Below are 15283 nucleotides of genomic sequence, written 5' to 3' on the forward strand. Positions count from 1 at the left end.
ACGGACGAGTTACAAAGATGTGGCCCGGACACAGAATTGCTAACGCCCCCCCCCCCCCCCCAATGGTGATTCTAGTCTTTGAGTTATGGCCTGGACATGGAATTGCTAACGTCCCCCCATGGTGATTCTAGACTTTGAGGTATGGACCTGGAAATTGCATGTGACATCCTTTTAATGTAGTGATGATTTGTATAAAGTTATTTAAAAATCACTATATTAGTAACAAAGATGTGGCCCAGACACAGAATTGCTAACGCCCTCCCCCCCCCCCATGGTGATTCTAGTCTTTGAGGTATGGACCTGGAAATTGCGCGCGACACATCCTTTTAATGTAGTGATGATTTGTATAAAGCTTTTTGAAAATCGCTTTATTAGTTACCATGTTATGGCCCGGACACGGAATTGCTAACGAACGAGTAACAAAGATGTGGCCCGGAAACAGAATTGCTAACGCCCCCCCCCCATGGTGATTCTAGTCTTTGAGGTATGGACCTGGAAATTGCGCGTGACACATCCTTTTGGACACGGAATTGCTAACAGACGAGTAACAAAGATGTGGCCAGGACACAGAATTGCTAACGCCCCCCCCCCCCCATTGGTGATTCTAGTCTTTGATTTATGGCCTGGACATGGAATTGCTAACGTCCCCCCCATTGCTAACGGACGAGTTACAAAGATGTGGCCAGGACACAGAATTGCTAACGCCCCCCATTGGTGATTCTAGTCTTTGAGTTATGGCCTGGACATGGAATTGCTAACGTCCCCCCCCCCATGGTGATTCTAGACTTTGAGGTATGGACCTGGAAATTGCATGTGACACATCCTTTTAATGTAGTGATGATTTGTATAAAGTTATTTGAAAATCACTTTATTAGTAACAAAGATGTGGCCCAGACACAGAATTGCTAACGCCCCCCCCCCCCCCCCATGGTGATTCTAGTGTTTGAGGTTTGGACCTGGAAATTGCGCGCGACACATCCTTTTAATGTAATGATGCTTTGTATAAAGTTTTTTGAAAATGACTTTATTAGTGACCAAGTTGTGGCCCGGACACGGATTTGCTAACGCACCCCCAAGGTGATTCTAGTCTTTGAGGTATGGACCTGGAAATTGCGCGCGACACATCCTTTTAATGTAGTGATGATTTGTAAAAAGTTATTTGAAAATCGCTTTATTAGTAACCAAGTTATGGCCCGGAAACAGAATTGCTAATGCCCCCCATGGTGATTCTAGTCTTTGAGGTATGGACCTGGAAATTGCGCGCGACACATCCTTTTAATGTAATGATGCTTTGTATAAAGTTATTTGAAAATGACTTTATTAGTGACAAAGTTGTAACGCCCCCCCCCCCCCCCCATGGTGATTCTAGTCTTTGAGGTATGGAGCTGGAAATTGCGCGCGACACATTCTTTTAATGTAGTGATGATTTGTATAAAGTTATTTGAAAATCGCTTTATTAGTAACCAAGTTATGGCCCGGAAACAGAATTGCTAATGCCCCCCATGGTGATTCTAGTCTTTGAGGTATGGACCTGGAAATTGCGCGCGACACATCCTTTTAATGTAATGATGCTTTGTATAAAGTTATTTGAAAATGACTTTATTAGTGACAAAGTTGTAACGCCCCCCCCCCCCATGGTGATTCTAGTCTTTGAGGTATGGACCTGGAAATTGCGCGCGACACATCCTTTTAATGTAATGATGCTTTGTATAAAGTTATTTGAAAATGACTTTATTAGTGACAAAGTTGTAACGCCCCCCCATGGTGATTCTAGTCTTTGAGGTATGGACCTGGAAATTGCGCGCGACACATCCTTTTAATGTAATGATGCTTTGTATAAAGTTATTTGAAAATGACTTTATTAGTGACAAAGTTGTAACGCCCCCCCCCCCCCCCAATGGTGATTCTAGTCTTTGAGGTATGGACCTGGAAATTGCAAGCGACACATCCTTTTAATGTAATGATGCTTTGTAATAAGTTATTTGAAAATGACTTTATTAGTGACAAAGTTGTGGCCCGGACACGGAATTGCTAACGCACCCCCATGGTGATTCTAGTCTTTAAGGTATGGACCTGGAAATTGCGCGCGACACATCCTTTTAATGTAGTGATGATTTGTATAAAGTTATTTGAAAATCGCTTTATTAGTTACCAAGTTATGGCCCGGACACGGAATAGCTAACGGACGGACAGACGGACAGACAGACGGACAGACGATGGAGGCCATAACATAATACGACCCTTCGGGCGTATAAAAAGTTTATCTTACCTTTATGTGTCAAATACATATTGCAAGTTATATTAAATTGCCTCTGAGCAAAAAAAACAACAATCATACTAAATGACAGCCAACACTCTTTATGTCCTCATATTCAGCATTCCATTGTGAATAAACACTTAGTGTATCTTTCACCTTAGAGGTAGGGACATGGGTCTTACACACGACACATTGTCTTGGTATGTTGAAAACATATGGCATTTTCATTTTAAAATCTGTCCATATAAGAGAAAGTCACAGCGCGGACACGACAGCCTATAATTTCCTTCAGGTTGCCATGGCAACCAGAGTTCTGCAAGGAATTAATTTTTTTTTAACAATTTTGAAAAAGCACCAACCAAGGATCAATCCTATGAAGTTTCATCAAAATTGTCCAAGCGGTTTAGGAGAAGATGATTGTAACCAATTGTTGACACTTTTCCTTTAGGTTGCCATGTCAACCAGAGTTCTAAATGGAATTAATTTCTTTGAACAATTTTGAAAAAGCACCAACCAAGGATCATTCCTATGAAGTTTCATCAAAATTGTCAAAGCGGTTTAGGAGAAGAAGATGATTATAACCAATTGTTGACATTTTCCTTTAGGTTGCCATGGCAACCGGGCCAAACAAAATTATGTGAACAAATTTAAGAGAGGTCCATGCAAGGACACTTCAAACCAAATTTGCTGAAGATCTATCAAGGGGTTCATGCAAAGAAAATGTTAAGTTTTTTTACTAATTTTAGCTCTGGTGGCCCTTAAAAGGGGCCAAACAAAATTATTTGAAAAGACCTGACAGAGCCCCATGCTAGGATGCTTCAGACTTGAAGATCCATCAAGCAGTTAATAAGATCAAGTTGATTAAAGGTTTTTCTATTTTTTGCTCTGGTGACCCCTAAAAGGGGCCAAACAAAACCATTTGAACAAAGTTGAGAAAGGACCATGTAAGGATGCTACATATCAAGTATGGAGTCATTCTGACCTTTACTTTCAGAGGAAAAGATGTTCAGTGACAAGACAATGTAAAAACAAATGACCCCTGAGCAAGGCCAATTTGACCCCGGGACAATAATTTGAATACCTTTGGTGTAGGTCCACTAGGTAACACTATATACCAAATATGAAAGCTCTAGGTCTTATATTTTGGAGAAGAGGATTTTATTATATAAGACTATATAAAAACAAATAACTTTCAGGGCGGGGCCAATTTTGACCCTGTGGCAATAATTTGAACAACTTTGATAGAGGTCCACAAGATGATGTTGTATACCAAATATCTAATCTCCTGGCCTTACGGTTCTGGAGAAGAATATTTTTAAAGACTTACTATATAACACTACGTAAAAACAAGGACCCCCTAGGCGGGGTCAATTTTGACCCTGTGGCAATAATTTGAACAAATTTGGTAGAGGTCCACTAGATGATGCTGTATACCAAATATCTAAGCCCTGGGCCTTACAGTTTCGGAGAAGATTTTTAAAGATTTACTATATAACACTATGTAATGAAACTAGTGACCCCTGGGGCCGGGCCATTTTTGACCCCAGGAGAATAATTTGAACAAATTTTGTAGAGGACCACTACATGATGACACATACCAATTTTCAAGGTTCTAGGCCTTGTGGTTTTTGAGAAGAAGATTTTTAAAGTTTTCCCTATATAAGTCTATGTAAAACAAGTGACCCCCGGGGCAGGGCCATTTTTGACCCCAGGGGGATAGTTTTAACAATTTTGGTAGAGGACCACTAGATGATGCTATATACCAAATATTAAGGCTCTAGACCTTGTGGTTTTGAAAAATAAGATTTTTAAAGTTTTTCCTTTCCGTTGCCATGGCAACCAGAGTTCTGCATGGAATTCAATTCTTTGAACAATTTTCAAAGGGGACCACCCAAGGAACATTCCTGTAAAGTTTGGAAGAAATTGGCTAAGCGGTTTATGAGGAGATGTCGTTTAAAGTAAAAGTTTACGGACGGACGGACGACAGACGGACGCCGGACAAATTGTGATCACAAAAGCTCACCTTGTCACTATGCAAATTTTTGCTATTTGTAACATTAGACATACCTTATATACTTCATTTGTACCAAAATTAAACAAATAACGATCTGTATTATAAGATAGCACAATTTGAAAAAAAGAAAAAAACAACAACTTTTATTACTTAATTAATTGCTTAAACAATAAACATACATTTTTCCATCCTTTTTTATGAAATTCAAAAGCCATTGCATTACTCTTCATATTGACATCCAAGAAATAAAAATAGTTCATGTATGTAATCATCTATTTTATTTAATTTAAACAATCATTTGATATCATTATAATTTAGTTCTTACAAATCATGTAAGTAATTTCACTTTCAATAAATTGAGAGTTAATAAACAGTCACATGACAAATTCCTTTTATTGGATCTTCAATGTCAGATGGAAAGCTATTATTAAGGACCCAAGTGATGTTTGTTCCTGCATCTGAACTGCCTTACTGCAGCCAATTAGAAATTTTGCATTGAATGTTACATATTTGGGTTAATTAAGGGCTATAATCCCTGTCCCGACAATTTTGAAGATAGAACTTAAGAAAAGTTATTGACTGGCTAAAAGAAAAATATAAATTGAGGAATATAGGCAATGTAATCTTTACAGATATACAAAAATGATTCGCAGATACATATTTAGACTTATCGACATTTTACTTAATATCAAAAGGTTCTTACAAATTATTTATAATATTATTCTTCATATACATACACATTATTTAGTAAACAGTACTGTTTCAACAATTCAAACAAATACATAGTTACAAATCAAATGTTGCTGTATTATGGCAAACACTTGGTGTTCTATCAGTACTTTAACTGAACTGGAACCTCAGATCAACCCATAAAGAAATGGAGTCTAGTAACTTCCCACTCGCCTGCCTCTTGGAACAACTGGGCCATGATTTTACCAGTTACCAGTAAGTGTTCTTTTAGACCATCATGTTGGTCAAAAATGTAATCAGACAAATCAAGACTGTCCGTAACTGGAAATCGGACCTGTTTCAATACATAGGCCACACTTTTTTTATCCAACTCCTTCCAAATGATGGGTAGTGACATGAACATTCCTCAATCTAACTTCTGCAGTGACTTCATTCATTCCTTTAGTCAAATACGGACAGTGTGAGCTGTTGAGATAGACAGCTCCTGTGACATCACATTTTATTGTGAAGAATGTCCAGCATAGATGGCTTGTCATCTAATGTAGCTAATATGTCCGCCCGGTCAGCTCAATCGGTAGAGCGTTGGACTCTGAATTGGACATCCCGGGTTCGATTCCCGGGCGGACCAGGTCACCTCTGTTGTGATTGGTTATGAAATCCTTTCTACGACCATTCGCACTGTACCACTGCACCTGGCATGTACAGAAGCTGTCAGTTCCTTGCAGAGGTGAAGGCACCTAGTACTGGTTCTGCCCAGGATAGGTGTGCGGTGGTTGAACTGTCACTCTGGGACCCTTCAATGTGCTCACGCCGGGACCCGGAGTATAAACTACTAACACCACCACCTGGCAGCCTGCTCTGAAGCTTGTCCATAGCCCCATATGTGTGGCCAGTCATCCATTATCCCCATTTTAATGATAATCTGAAAATAATCCAAAGCACATTTATATGCATATTTATTATATCATATCCGCTTCTATACACTTATCTTCTCTAGGATGTTCAAACAGGCTTGATGTGACAATACAAAATGTGAAGACAAATAAACAGTGAGATACAACAAGTATATTGAATTTTCTGTCTGATTTAAAATGATTTGTAATATAAACAGGACAGGTGAAACTTCCTATTCAACAAATATCTTTTTTTTATTGTCATTTCCAAGCATTTTTAATGATTAGATTATTTAATATTTCACAACTTAAATACTATCAGGAAGTCATAAGATTAACCATCTATATATATATAATAAATCATATATATATATTTAATATATAAAAACAAGTCATTATACAATTGATATACACAAATTAAAAAGGTATTTATACTTCTGAAACACTGTTGCACAAGCCACTGGGCACAAAGAGGTTGATGAAGGTTTTCCTGATGCCCTTTGAGGTTTCCCCACAATAATGAGAAAGATGACCTCTGAGAGAGATGGTGGTTATTTCCTGAAACATTAAATTTATACATGTTGTATATAATTTAAAAAAAGGACACTTGACAATATACAGAATGCTGTACATAAAATTCATAAGTCCTATAAATAAATGCTTTTGAAAAATTCCAGAACATATAAACAGCAAAACCTCTTGATTTTGTTCTCAATTGGCCAACAGAGGAAGTATTTTTTTTTTCAAGAATCCATGAAAACCAGTGATATAAAACTGCTGACAAAAAATTAGATCATGCATTTTTCTTTAACTGTTAGTAATAGTTTAACCCACAAAACATTGGCTTTCAAACGAAAATATGCAAATCTGCGATATGTCAGCAGTCTTTTATCATTGGTTTGCAGATACTATTAAACCCAAAAATTTGCTCTTTCCAAGACAAAAAAAAGAAAAAAAAGGTGTAAAAACGGTAAATTTGTGAGAGTGCATGCAGCTTTAATAATAATTAATATATTCTTGTAATGAAGCTGTTATGTGCTAAAAATAGAACCCAATGAAAAATAAGCATATCCTAATAAGCCTAGCTTTAATATTATGAAGTATTTACTGAATCAAATAGACATATATATAGGCAAATGACTGAAAAGCTACCATAATTAAAGCTGCACTATCACAGATTAAACATTTCGACAACTTTTTAATTTTTGTCTTGGAACAAGCCAATTTTTGCTACAATCCATGGAAACCAGTTAATAAGACTGCTGACAAAAAATTAGATCGCGGATTTTTATATTTAAGTTCATAAATTGATGTTTTATGCATTTTTCTTAAACCGTTAGTAAGGTTTTAAGCTCTAAAACATTTTCGAAAATATGAAAATCTAAGATCTGTTTTTTTATCAACAATCTTACATCAATGGGTTGCAGATATTTACACAAAAATTTGCTCTTTCCAAGACAAAAATAAAAAAGTTGTAAAAATGGTAAATCTGTGAGAATGCAGCGTTAAGAGTATTTTTCAAACTTATAATGAAAGTCATTTGCATTTATTTTACATAAGCACGAAAACTAATGTGTTATTTATTCTGAACTCCTTTATAAAAATGTAGGACAAAACATCCCATGTCATTTTTGACTAAGGGGACAAAACACGTCCAACCCATTTAGACAGGGTTGACAAAACAACCCAGATCATTTTGACATGGTGGACAAAATAACCAGGAAAATATTGGCAGTTCAAAAAGTTAAGACCCCCCTCCCATCCTACCAACACTTGAAAGATTAAAACTAATTGGCCATTATCAAGATGTGTTTTCTTACCCCCAATAAACACCCTTTTTCACTTAATTTATTAGGTTTAGAAATGTTACTATGAAGATCTTTATCACAGCATAAGGAAGACACAGTGACTTTAATCATAAGGATTTGCTACAAAGCTACAGTACAATATTAAGTTCAGCATTATGATAATCCTTACTTCAAAACACTCTTCTTAAAAAGGTGTTCAAGGCCAAAATCTAATATTCATATTCATTACAGGCTGCTTTGCATGACAATTATTGATTTCAGATATTTGCTTTAAGCAATTTATTTTTAATTATAAAAACACTTTCTCATAGTTTTCAGTTTTCATCTTCTTTTTGATATTGACATGTTAATATTAAAGGGGCCTCATGTGTTTTTAATATTTACGTTAGTCTTATATTAAAGCTGCAACCTCACAGATTGAACGTTTTGACAACTTTTTTTAAAATTTTTGTCTTCGAACAAGCGAATTTTTGCGTAAATATCTGCAAACCAGCGATAAAAGACTGCTGACAAAATATCAGATTGCAGATTTTCATACTATCATCCAAAATTGATGTTTTATGCATTTTTCTTAAACTGTTAGTAGCAGTTTAAGCTGTAAAACCTTAAATTTGGAATGGAAATATCAAAATCTGAAATCTAATCTTTAGTCAGCAGTCTTTTATCACATAAGCAGGTATTTACGCAAAGAAATTCTAATACATAAAGTTTAAACAAAAAATAAAAAAGTTGGAAATCAATACATACACAAGTTGACTAACATATATATATTTTGAATAATAAACCTTAAATTACTTTCCAAAGAATGCATTTAAGGAAAAGTTACTTACTGAAAACAAGACTGAAACAATGCATGTATTTTAAAGTGAAAACGCATATATATTATGTATTTTAAAAATGTAATCCTTTATACTTTTTACTCTTTCTGTTTTTAAAAAGGATGTAACCCTAACCAAATCATTTTATTTTTGGCCCTACTATAACACAATCAAGAATTTAGCCCCACATTCCAGAATGCAGGGCTTAAATTGTGTTATCATTTTGATCACTGACATGACATCATTGACAAAATAAGGATTCAAAAATCTTTGTTTCCGCCCAACTGACCCTATTTTTATCCTTCTGATCCTTTTTTGTTTTTGGTGTTTTGATCAATATGTGCTTTTTTAGTAAAAACCTTCCCTGATATAGGTCAGTTTGCCAAAGAAACATGGTCCTAAAAAAAACAACAGTTACCGTATGCCTACCTTTTTTGATATTTAAATGGAAACTATGAATACTTTTTTTTGGCCTAAGCAACAATTTTTGTTTGAAGCCAGATGTGCATACTGTGTATTTTTTTACTTAATTACATTGTATTGTCTGCGAATTACCAATATCAAATCCATTGTCCTATTTAACAGGATAATGGTTTTGATATTGGTCCCATGTATTATCATTATAAAAAGTGTAGGAATTTTATTCAAGACCATTTGCAAGATGTGTCATGTTTGGTGTCAATATTATGCTTGAATTATCATATTTTATATTTGTCATTGTTAGATATTTAATTTGTATAAAAAATGAGCAATAATAAAACCTCTAAAGTTTTTTCCTCAGTTGGTAAGAATTACACCTGTTGTTGTTGTTGGGTTAATAAAAGTCTGCTTGCCTATGGCTCCATTATGGCTTGACCCTGTCACACCCCCTAGTGTGACTGAAACATATTTGTGAGGCCAAAGGGGGATCTATCTTCATTGAATGTCAGTATTTATTTTAGCTCCACCCCTTTTACTTGACCTGGCATCGCCCCTTTCACTGAACCTGACATCTGATTGGCTGAATGAATATGCCTTTTAAAGGTTTCCTTATGACTGACAGCCCCCCCCCCCCCCACCCCCCCCCCCCACAGAGAAAGACTGGTCATTTGAGACAATCACTATCATATTTTGAAAAGGCGGCTATATGCATGACTATGAATTGGCTTGTAATTGATTTAAGATAATGATCATTATCTGCAGTTATGCACTTAAATTCATAAAAAATTCATGTTCCTTATACTATGAAAATTTTGGAAGAAATACATGACTGTCAATTTAGAATTGAACTTAATTTCCATGTAAATATCCTTAAATTGTATAACATGTCGAAGGCAAAATGTAGATTTTCACAGATTGATACAATTGCTAAAAGGCATGTTCATTTTTTCAAGATAATGACATTAATAGAAGGTTTCTACTTTGTGTAAGGTTTTCTGAATTTAAACATTTTTTTTTGTCTTCAAGTCTCTTAACATTACCAAATAAAAAGAACTGTCCTCCAGTTTGTATTATGTAGAATAAGATGTAATTTGGAAGTAACTGTAATTTGTTGGTTTAACCAAAACTTAATGAAAATCCCACATTGATTTCGTGCATTTATATATATATATATATATATATATATATATATATATATATATATATATATATATATTAATACATATAGCCCTGAATAGTTGTAGCCCGGAATTATAGCTATTCTAGTTTTTCCGACCTAATCCTCCGGTACAAACAAAATTAAAGCGTTGTAATATACACACATTACTTCGGAAACAATAGAGTCATTGGACTGTTACATGAATTTCAATAGCTCGAAATTCACCTTTTATTTGTTACTTCTGGGCTATATGTATTAACATAACAGGGTTTTCCCATGCTGGTACAAATAAAAGGCGAATTTCGAGCTATTGAAATTCGTGTAACAGTCCAATGACTCTATTGTTTCCTACGTATAATTCCCGGCTACAACTATTAAGAGCATATACTATCACACTCATCTGATATATTGGGGATTAAATTTATGTACCAGTACATTATCTTACAGAATGATAGTGATAGTCATTATCAAATTATTATCCTGATTAATAAGTAAGTTGTTGAGTGAAAACTATTTTTAAATTGAGACAATAAGGTGGATGACATGTTAAGTTATTGAAAGCTTTGAAGATTTTATACAAAAGTTATAAGTTGTCTCAATTTATGATTTCGAAAACCATTAAATTGGCAGGCCTAAGCATCATGAGCCACTCACAGACTTTGATGGAATTGGTAAAAGACAAAAAATAAATATTTACTTTCTTAGTGTTGCAATGCAAAAGATACTGGGCCTACTTTCTATCGAGTAAAACATTCTTAATATATATAAAGATTTTTTCCATTTGCCAAATAATGGAAAATTATTTGAACTTGATTTTGAAAAATAATTATTTTTTATCCTGACTATATAATTATTTAGTCTATAAAACAGACTCTCTTCCTTTTAAACTCTAAAATATCTTTAAAAATAAAATAAAATACATTTAAACCCATTAAGATTTAATTAATTATTTAAACAGGCCAGTCTGCACTGCCTTTTCAGTAAGGATTTTAGTCAAAATCATATCTTCGTAAGAACAAGACAGTACACCATAGGTAATTATGACCCCCCCCCCCATAATTATGCATATTATGCATATTTGTATACATGTATTAGCTAGACAATATACAACGATAAGTGTATTGTATATATTAGTGAGCAAATAAATGCATTAATAAATAAATAAATACAGATTTATACTGGTAAATAGATTTATAAATATAAATATTTTAGGAAAGATAAACATTAGATAAAAAATATTATCAAAGCCTTTTTAGCCATATTGTATTGGCTGGTGGGGTTACTCAAAATTACCGTGCATGGTCCGCTTACAACCAATTAAATATTTTCAATAGCTCTGAGAATGATTCATACAATCTTTGATATGATGTCAGTTTTTTTTACATGGCATGGCTTGACTTGATCAATATAAATTTTATATTATATGACTTGCACAATTCACATGACTTTTCATATATATCCTTTAAGTTTTGTGTGATAATAGATCTTTGATCTAAATTTGTGATTCAAAACTTAAAGATACATATATATATATATATTTACTGCTTCGGAATCACACTTTACACACAAGACATGTTAAAATAGATTATTGTACTCACTGTTTTTTAATTTAAGTTTATTCATCAAACTCTGTCACTCTAGCTGTCTCTGTATTATCAGCATCACACATCAACTAAAAAAAAAAAATAATAATAAGAATTATAACAAGAAAGGTTCAAGTAGTTAAAAAATATATGGGCTGTCATTGGACATATAATATAACAATTTACCATGACTCCATGAAATATTTTTACAAACTAGCAAACCCGAACTCTTTAGTAATGTTTTACATGTATCTTTGTGAGATTTTGCATAAAGCATCTATCTAATTCTTTGTTAATTTACCACATTAAAATTAAAATATATTGATTAACTGTACTTTTATTTATTTTATAAATATCTTACATGTTGTGCACCAGTCAATTGTAACCCTGGCGCCCCCAGGTCCAGGGAATAGCGGGGACTTTGACTTTCGGACCAGCCAACCCTGGGTCTAATCCCCTCCCCTGCGGGACCGAACTGATGGTAAAACCCCGGCCAAATGCCCCTGCACACCAGAGACTCTATATAAGGCCCAATCTCGGCTAAATTTGGCTCAAAGACTAAACCACTGCGGTCACCCGGCCCTGCGTGGCCACATAGAAAGTAAAAACACGGCCCATTTCCCGACTATTCCCAGTATACCCCCGGACCGGGGGGGGGGGGGGGGGGGGGGGGGGGGCGTGGTTAGTAACCGTTACAATTGACTGGTGCATTGGTTATAATAACTGAGAGGCCTCAAAGATGCTCACATGACTGTGACCTTTTTGACCTTGTAGCAGATTAGAACAAAGAATGGATTTTTAAGAAATATACTCAATGAAACAGAGTGAAACTTTATTCAGGGGCTATACACCGTATGATGAAATAGCGAAAGAAGAGAAAATTGTCGAAAACTGACATGAATTTGGTATCAATGTGTACAATGCATTGAAACTAACTAACTGAAGTACCACATAGTTTACAATTAATTGATTTTTCACATTTTTTTCCATTAAAAAAGATTACTAGGTGGGTATACCTAGTATAATTAACCCTTACCATGCTGCAATGTTGTAAGTGTAGTTCAGTGCTCACTGCTGAGTTGTTTTGAGTGAATGTTAAATATATCACCCATTGACTTTAAAAGAATACAATTTAAATAATACTTGTTCTACAACATTCAAACTTTCAGACAGTGATATTGAAATGTTAAAGTTTTAATTAAGCTATCAGTAATTGAAATTGATTCCACGGTAACCATGGAGACAATTTCTTGTCTAAAAATTATACTTTTATTTTGCATATGCTATTGTTTTTCATAAAAACACATTTGTGTTCATCAATAAAATCCATCAATTGAAGAATTTTTGGGTAAAATGAAGATTCACATTGATATTGAACGCAATTAAATGAAAACTTATGTTATTGTTTATTTTGGACAACATTTGTTATATGGCGTGTGCTACAATATAATTGAACAACAGCTGTTTATTGGAGAGAAACAAGCAAATATGTCAATGGTCATTCATTTGTTTTTTCTAGCTTTAGTGTTCAGATCAAGAATACAATACTATGAAGCAACAAAAACCTTTGTGAGAAAGTTATTCTGCATGTTCCCATGGCAACCAATCTTCTTTATTTGATATTCATACCAAAGTTAAAGAATTTGACCAATGTTCAGGTTTTTTATTGACTACATTACCATTATTTTATGAATATGTATCTGCTTTATCTAATTTAATGTCATAATAAATAATTTTCAGCAAATAAAAATTCACATTACGGTATTTTAGTGATGCTTAGCTATGGAAAGAAGAACAGTTAACAATATACTAATGGCACAGACCTGATACCCTGTTTAAAGGATCACAAAACAATAGTCCAGTATGAAATTGATATTACAATATTACTGAATGGGAGCATGATTGATAAATAAACATTCCACAATTATGTATCTTTCAGTCATTTCATTTCAATTTTAAAAGGTTGCTATGGAAACATCAACTATGTTTTTTTTTAAAAGAACAGTATACCAATAAGATACGATTCTTAAGTTGTAGTCATTTGAGACTGCATAAACACAACATGAGACAATGAATCAAAAACATGCTTTTGACCAGTATTAATTAAATATTATAAGTACAATCATGTTTCTTAAAGAAAACAAATGTTTATATTTGTTATTTCCAACCAGCGACTGAACTAGTCTTCTTTAGTAGCAGTACTCAAGACTTGGTTATAAGGACAGTATCAAAAGTGCATATGGTATATAATTAAATGAGCTTTAAAATAGTGAAAAAGAAGTTTATCGCATCTTCTAATGTACATGTACTGAATAAACAATAACAAGCAGTTACTTTAGATTGACAGGATAGAACCAATACTTAAAAACAAGTTGCCCATTGTACCCACTGACTGCACTAGTGGGGGATGTGCACCAGGCAACGCCCCTCACATTGTTCAAATTTACTTCTTCTATATCAGAGAATTAAGATAAAAAGTAATTTTATACATTCAAAATGCAACATCTCAGACTACAAATTGCTTTCATTTTTTGGGGTGGGGTGGGGGTGGGTGGGGGGAAGAACCCATTTTATGCCATCCACCCTGGTACCATTGTAAGTAGTTAATTTTGTAACTTATTGAATTCATAAAGGGAGTGTTAGTTAAAACTTATTTATTTTCACAATTGTGAAACAAGTATTTGCAACTCTCATTGGCACAATGATACCAGAGAGTGGGTCTTGTGTACTAGGGGAAACTGGAAACCCCGGAAAAGAAGCCCACTCGTCCAACTTGGTGACCACTAACCAAACTCACACTCGCCTAGGCTGGGAATTGAACGCAGGTTCTCTATGAGAGAGGCGAATAGGAAATTCCTATCGAGCCCATTGGTATAGTTCTATACATAACATATCATATAGCTTTCTTATTATTAAACATGCAAGTGTTACTTTATTTACAGCTTAAAAAATACTTGCTCTGCCTTAACAAATCAAATAGTTATAGTTCTTGGATGGCTGTGCATAAATAATTTCATTGTAGGACTGTATATTCTAATACATTTGATATTATTTCATCTTATGATAACATTAAAACAGAGAGAGATATACATAGAGAGATATACATGTTGTAAGCAAACTATAATAATTTTTATACTTATTTTAAATAAAATGTATCCACCTTTCTTACAATTATGGCAGAATGTTAAATCACATCTCTGCTTAAAGTTACTTGCCATTTATGCAATGATTTAACTTGTCATTTCTCAGAATTCTTGTGCATGTATGCAAAAACATAATTTTGGTTCATATTGTAAATGTTGATGAAAAGCTCTCATGAGATGCAACATGTTTTGCCTTTTTTATTTAATAACAAACATTGATTTTAGTGACAAAGAGTGTGATTATTTCCTTTTTTTATTTATTTTTTTAAATAAACATGTAAATACATATTATGTTAGGTAGTTTTTTTCTGTGTTAAAATTCCTTAATTAGCTGTTATCATATGACATATATAATAAATAAATTCATAAGAATGGTAATTGCCAATTACATTTTTTACATTTGATTTTTTTATTGATAAAAGTAATGTTTCATTTTCTGTATAAATAACACTATTGTACATCATACTCATAAGGAATACATTTATAAGTGACAATAGA

The 15283-nt window shown here is 34.0% G+C and overlaps 1 long non-coding RNA gene across 1 annotated transcript; it reads right to left on the bottom strand.

Moving 5' to 3' along the window:
* Positions 1 to 4551: 4551 nt before the first annotated feature.
* LOC128215552 (uncharacterized) lies at positions 4552 to 13316 on the bottom strand. Its single transcript, XR_008258036.1, has 4 exons — positions 12679 to 13316; positions 11658 to 11731; positions 6290 to 6412; positions 4552 to 5883 (listed from the first exon to the last, which is right to left on the bottom strand). It is a non-coding gene; the product is annotated as an uncharacterized LOC128215552 (long non-coding RNA).
* Positions 13317 to 15283: the final 1967 nt, after the last annotated feature.

The sequence above is a fragment of the Mya arenaria genome, chromosome 13 (genome assembly GCF_026914265.1).
Source record: "Mya arenaria isolate MELC-2E11 chromosome 13, ASM2691426v1".
Classification (NCBI taxonomy): domain Eukaryota; kingdom Metazoa; phylum Mollusca; class Bivalvia; order Myida; family Myidae; genus Mya; species Mya arenaria.